The sequence below is a fragment of the Fundulus heteroclitus genome, chromosome 8, assembly GCF_011125445.2.
Source record: "Fundulus heteroclitus isolate FHET01 chromosome 8, MU-UCD_Fhet_4.1, whole genome shotgun sequence".
Lineage (NCBI taxonomy): Eukaryota > Metazoa > Chordata > Actinopteri > Cyprinodontiformes > Fundulidae > Fundulus > Fundulus heteroclitus.
In genome coordinates, this window is record NC_046368.1 from 35,440,250 (window position 1) to 35,447,063 (window position 6,814).

Here is a 6,814-nt window from a genome sequence, read left to right on the forward strand (position 1 = left end):
TAACCAGATGATCAGATCTGTTGAGTAGGACAAGATGTTGTTATCCCAATAGATACCTAAGGCACCGATGAGACACTGTGGCCATCAAGTGGAGTTGTACTCGAGGAAAACGTATAAATGATATTTTGAGTGCAACGTTTGGGGACAGTTTGCAAAACAATTTTTTGTGTGAAACATATCTTTTTTGTGAGCAAAACAAGTTTTATTTGTGTGCAACACATTTTGTTGTGTACAACCTTTTGGCAGGAAACCATAGCCGAGGGGTGTGGGATTGTTTCGTACGCGAGCAGAGGCTGTTTTGTGCGAGCAGAGACTGTTTTGTGCGAGCAGAGACTGTTTTGTACTCGGGGAAAACTTAGAAATGATATTTTGAGTGCAACGTTTGGAGACAGTTTGCAAAACAAGTTTTTTTGGGTGAAACATATCTTTATATATATATATATATATATATATATATATATATATATATATATATATGCCATCAGATATGCAGTCTCATATATGACATAAGCCTGCCATATATTATGGCGCTCTCATGACCAGTCCATGTCTTCTGTCAAGCAAATTGCTAATAAATTAATACTGAACTTTATCTTTTTCAAAACTCAGGATAATTCAATCTGAAAAACTCACACAGAAAGAAGAGACAATTAGAAGAATTTATTGATACAATATTTTAAGACTTTGGCGCTCAGACCTTGGCAGGAAACATTCATGCTGAATTATACTTCAATATGCATAAGCAGGTGTATGAGAATAGAGATGATTACGGAGTTAGTTTCCTGCCAAAACGTTGTACACAAAAAAATGTGTTGCACACAACTAAAACTTGTTTTGCACACAAAAAGATATGTTTCACCCAAAAAAACTTGTTTTACAAACTGTCTCCAAACGTTGCACTCAAAATATCATTTCTAAGTTTTCCCCGAGTACAAAACAGTCTCTGCTCGCACAAAACAGTCTCTGCTTGCACAAAACAGCCTCTGCTCGCGTACGAAACAATCCCACACCCCTCGGCTATGGTTTCCTGCCAAAAGGTTGTACACAACAAAATGTGTTGCACACAAATAAAACTTGTTTTGCTCACAAAAAGATATGTTTCACACAAAAAATTGTTTTGCAAACTGTCCCCAAACGTTGCACTCAAAATATCATTTATACGTTTTCCTCGAGTACAAAACGGTCTCTGCTCGCACAAAACGGTCTCTGCTCGCACAAAATAGCCTCTGCTCGACTAAGAAACAATTCCACACCCTCTGCAGTAAATTTGTAACCTGACAAGCCAGATGAATTTCGTTCCGCTTAGCTCTGCCTAGCTTCACTCACATCCATCCGGGACCTCTTCCATAGGGAGAGATTTCTTCAACCAATTTTATTGTCCTGCCAATCAGGACGCAGGGCTGGAGTTTCATAGATGTGACGTAGTGGAGAAGCGACCGTGAGACTGTTTTGATTCAGACAACAATGGCGGCTCGCATCGAGGAAGCGAGCGTTAACGTTGATGCTGCTATTTATTCCGTGTTGTCCAATCTACCTAATATTGTTTCATTAAAAGAACATCAGAGAATGGCTCTGAAGGCTTTTGTTGGGTGTTCTGTTTTGTTTTTTCCTGCGTCGCTCTCATCAGCGTCACGGGTTGGCTTCAGTGTGAGTGGTTGAAATATCACATCGATAAAGATGACAGACAAGTGGCTTATCCAATCATATGCAAGGATTTTTGATAAGGCCCAGCCTTCTCAAACACCATTCCTATAGATCTGTTCCAGATGGATGAGTGGAGCTAGGTGGAGCGAAATTCATTTGGCTAGGGTCAGGTTAGTAAAAGTTGTTGTTGTTGTTCAGACTTCCCGACAGCAGGGGGCGAACCCCAAAAAAACTGAAACGTGACGGTTTGGCTGGGGAAGAAAGACGCAATATCACAGCTAACAGCATCAGAAGCCCACAGGTAACTTTCAAAACTTTCCCGGTGAAAAAGTAATAGCTAACTATGTCTTAATATGCAGATAGAACATGTAAGATTTCAGTTAAAGGCACTGCTATGTTACTTTTTAGAGCAAATAACATGAAAGCTAGCCTTAGGTCGAACGCCATGCTAAAACAAGTTTTGCTTTGTAATGTAATCCCTGTGGTTGGTGTGGAATGTATTAACTTTGATCTGTTTTTTAGTAAACATTTATGAAGGTTTAACATGCTTTTAATATGCAATTTATATGCTTTAAGGCCATGTCAGTTTATCAGAAGAAGAGAATGTGAATAGATTCTGTTTACGAGCAAAAGTATCAGGAGAGAGTTTCAGGGCCAGTTTCTAGGCAGTGGGAAAGAACAGCAACTCCAGTTCACACGCAGCAGGAGAAAACAACAAGAGAAGATAGTTATAAGGGAGTACGATAGCGATAAGATGTGTGCATCATTTATTGTGTGACTTTGCATAATCTATTTTCTAACTTTAATAGAAACAAGCCTAAACGGGGGGAGAGAGAGAGTTGTTGCCCGCAGTTGGCAGGTGTATCATCTCTCCCCTTTGCAAAGGTGAAATGGAATTCTGCGTCCATGGCTGAGTTATTGTTTTAAAGTCCTGAACAACGAATTAACGAACCCGGGGAAGCAAGATGGCTTCAACATTGGCTTCTCCCTTTACTGTGCTGTGTCAAATAAATAGTACCTGATTGGATACCCAGATAAATGCATTGTTAACAGATTATAATGTGGTTTTTATGTTGTTTTCAAATGACTGTCTATTGTTCTTATCGGTGTAAACCTAAATTGTTTGGATTTGGTAATTTATCCTAAAACTGTCAAACCAATGCACGTACAGTATGCTCATGTGCAAAACGGATTCTTAAGCAATTTAAAATAATTGCATCGAGTGGATATTGTTTATATGAAAATTGGTAGGGAAATTAATAAAAAATTGTGTTTTCTTCTAACACAAATATGAATGTTACAAGTAAAGCATATTGCAGCAGATCTAGACTATATCTACCTTTCTAACTCCTTAATTTCTTCAAAGTAAAAATGAGGTCATGTGTGCCCAATTGCAAATGTGTTGTGCACAACACATATTTGGCAAAAACCAAAGCTGGAATTGGCCACATGGGCAGATATTTTCTTGAAAAGTTTGTTTTCATCCTAGTAGTGATTTATTTTTTTCTTTAAGAGGAGTATTATTCTTTACATAGCCATAACACATATCTGTTTTCCAGCATCCACTGATGAGGTGAAGGCCATCAAAGTTATGGGTTGGTTGGAAGGCTCGTACATGAACTCCCACCATGGAAAGTAGCCATGGTGGTCCACCAGGTCATCAACAGTGATGTGCAAGTTACTTCCAAACTGTAATACATTATAGATTACTTGTTACTGTTATTTAGAAGTAATTATTTACATTACAATATTACTGTCTCAGAATTGTAATGCGTTACATTACTCCTGTATTACTTTTGAGTTACTTTCACCAAAATAACTACAAGGTAGACCTTTCCATTTCTAAAATGACAAAATGTAAAAATAAATTACATGTAAGTAACATAGTAAATGTTAACAGAGCATTTTACATCCAGTAGAAGGCAATATGATGTTCCAAAATGACTGTGGGCTATTCAGGCTACTAACAATATAACATATAATTGGCAAAGTGAAGTCTCAAGACAAGAAAGGATGACAGACAAAATCACAAATTATCTAAGTCTGTTAAAAGTATGGTAGAGGTAAAGTGATTATCTGGTAATATCCATGAATAGCTTGGGTATATTAATATACCCAGAATTTAAATAAGATGTTACCTCTGTTTCCACTGACATAAGTGCATCGGCCATGGCATTGGGCTTTTCATCAAATGAAAAGAAGTCATCTTCACACGAGGTGACTGCAGCAGGTTGAGCAGCATCATTCATTGGGGTGGCAGGCTCTTCAACTGTTAGGGTGCGGCACTCAGTGGTGAGAAGGTGCTTAATGTGATTTCTTCTGGTTTCCTCTTTTACCTAGCGAAGTTTAAATTTGGGCAGCGAGACGGCAGCTAGAAGGGCATTCTTGGAGTCAATTGTTGTGGCAAAGCGAGTTTTAATTGCTCCCACAATTATTTCAGGCAACCCAGTGATCATCTGTGAAAGGCCATTTTGCATTGCTAAAGTTTTGGCCATTAGAACTTCAAGTGTTGGTTGAAGTGTCCCATAAAAACAAGTTTCCTCACCCTGTAGGATGTCCAGTGCAACACAGAAAGGCTTCATAATGGAGCAGTATTCCTTCAGAAACTGGTATTCCCTGTCATTCATACATTTAATCTGAATCTGTGTGCATAAATTGTTAATGTCAGTTAGTGGCATTTCTATGATCCGAACATAGGCATCATAAAATGAGTTCCACCGGGTTACTGAGGGCACAATCAACTTCCTTTCACTGATCTCTTCTAGGCATTCAGATGCAACTGTGGACCGGCTAGCTTTGGTCCATAGTACTGAACACTTAGCTGTGGAACTGCGGTAAACAGTCCTGGATTCTGGGTTTGATACCAACCATTTATGAACCTCATTGTTGGCAATGAGGTTGAGCGTGTGAGCTGCACATCTATGATGTGCAGGCAGCACACACAGTCCTTGCTATGCATCCTCATTGTCTCCTTCAGTGAGAATGCTGTGGAGGTCAGTGAAGGCCACTTTCCCATCATCATCTTCCTCCACCTCCTCTTCTTCATCATCCTTAGTTTCGACTTGTTGGTATTCCTTAAAATCTTTAACAAAGTTGCTGCCATTGTCTGTCACACATGCAGTCACTTTTTCAGTGGTTAATCCATACTGGGAAAAAATATCCTCAAGTTCATATGCAATAGCGTCATAAGTGTGTCTACCTCTGAACCTACGACAAGCGATCGCAGCCTTCTTCCGTTGCAACGTCTCTGAATCGATCCAATGGGCCGTCACCCCCAAAAAACTCCTGTTGTTGGCAGTCCATATGTCTGCAGTTGTTGACACGTACTGCTGCTCATCAATTGTTTTCTTTAGCTCTTTTTCCATGGCAGTATAGGTTCTATCCAGTTCTTTGGCAAATGTTGTTCTGCATGGCAGTACATGCTGAAAAATAAGTAAAATACACATATATTATTAAAATAAATTTGGTTGCAATCAATTTATTTTCTCTAAATTTAAATAAACATGTTTAGATGACTTTCAACACGGTTATGTTTCAAATGGAGTTAAAACAAAAGGATTGCAACCACTTTAAAACATTTTGTAAATTCAATCATGAATCTTTCTTTTTCAGTTTAGGTCTGTTGATTATGGAAGCTTGCTTCCTCCACTGAATAAAAAAAAGAAAATAATAATTGCGACTTTTTATCTCACGCAATTGCGACTTTATATCTATCAATTCTGACTATATCTCGCAATTCTGAATTTATAACATGCAATTGTGACTTTATATCACGCAATTCTGACAATATCTCGCAATTCTGACTTATAATACGCAATTGCGAATTAATATCTCGCAATTCTTACTTTACATCTCGCAATCATGAGAAATAAATTCAGAATTGCGAGATGTAAACTCGTAATTGTGATTGACTATACATTTTTACCCAGTGACCTAGAATCTTAATGAACTAGATACAATTCTAGCTAGTCATCATGGAAACAATAGCTTACCTTGTAACTGTTGGTCACAGGGATCTTGCTAACTAACTTCTTGAACGCAGGAGATTCCACCATAGTCAATGGTAACATGTCTTCGACGACATACTCTGCCACAAGTCTTCTGACTTCTCGAGGTTCAAGAGGTATGATGGCAGGCCAAGAGAAATTTAATTTCTGCTGCTTTGGCTTATCTCTCTCATCCTCAGCTATTTTTCTCTTCTCAGCAAGTATAGTGGTCGCATGGCACCGTTCGAGATGTTTTTTTAAATTGCTAGTACTATTTTGCGACGTCGACAGTTCTTTCGGTTTTACACATAGGTTGCATTTGACTATTACGTTCTTCTTGTCCTTATCTCTGACAAACTCGTAGTAATGCGCATACGTCCATCTTACGAATGTACAGTCGTCTTTGGCCATCTTCGTTAGCTTTTCCACTGGCAAGCGTGAGCACTAAGCAGAAATCATGTCTCCCGCCATTCCTGTAAAATCCGCCCTAATCCTCCATAAATGTCTCGCGGTCTCGCAGTTTTTACTTTTTTTTTTTTTAAATAAGTGTTGTAACGCAAGCTTTGCTGAACATGTACCGAGTAAAATATTACAGAAAATGTATTAGTAATGCCTTAGACTACTGCGTTACATCAAAAAGTAATACATTACTGTAATGCATTACTTTTGTAACACGCTACTCCCAACACTAGTCATCAACCTGCTTTGAGACACACCGACTTCCATCACAAGACTACCAAGACTTAAACAATTCAAGATTTGATGTAATCGTTAAACACACAAAAGAGGATTTGGGCTTGTTTAAAAATAATCTTAATATGTAACCGTTTTAGTTCCCAGTATTAACTTTGATCAGTAACTGTTGCAGCATGTCCTTCATAGCTCTTAGTTGGAGCCGTTTAGGCTGAACACAAAGGTTGGAAAAAAAAGGCCAGGTTTGACATTGTTCTAAATTTCCTGACAGTCTTACATGCAGAAATTGTTTTTCATAGTCCTGTTTTTGGCTTCATCCATTTCATCAGCCAGTTTCTTTTTATACAGCCCGTTTTTATGGTAATACATGGATTGTTTAGTGGGAAAAACCTGGAGATTTAATGGAGTTCTTTCAGTCTTAATTTCAACAATAAAAGCAATTCTTGTGGAAAAGGTGTATTGACTTTGATTAATATTGGTAAGAAATGGAA

The 6,814-nt window shown here is 38.3% G+C and overlaps 1 long non-coding RNA gene across 1 annotated transcript in view; it reads right to left on the reverse strand.

Annotated features, from left to right (window-relative positions):
- LOC118563999 overlaps window positions 1-127 on the reverse strand; it is a 4,378-nt gene extending 4,251 nt beyond the window's left edge. Inside the window, exon 1 of the long non-coding RNA XR_004931591.1 lies at window positions 1-127. This exon is cut by the window's left edge and continues 2,144 nt beyond it. This is a non-coding gene — a long non-coding RNA (uncharacterized LOC118563999).
- Between the last annotated feature and the right edge of the window lie 6,687 nt (window positions 128-6,814).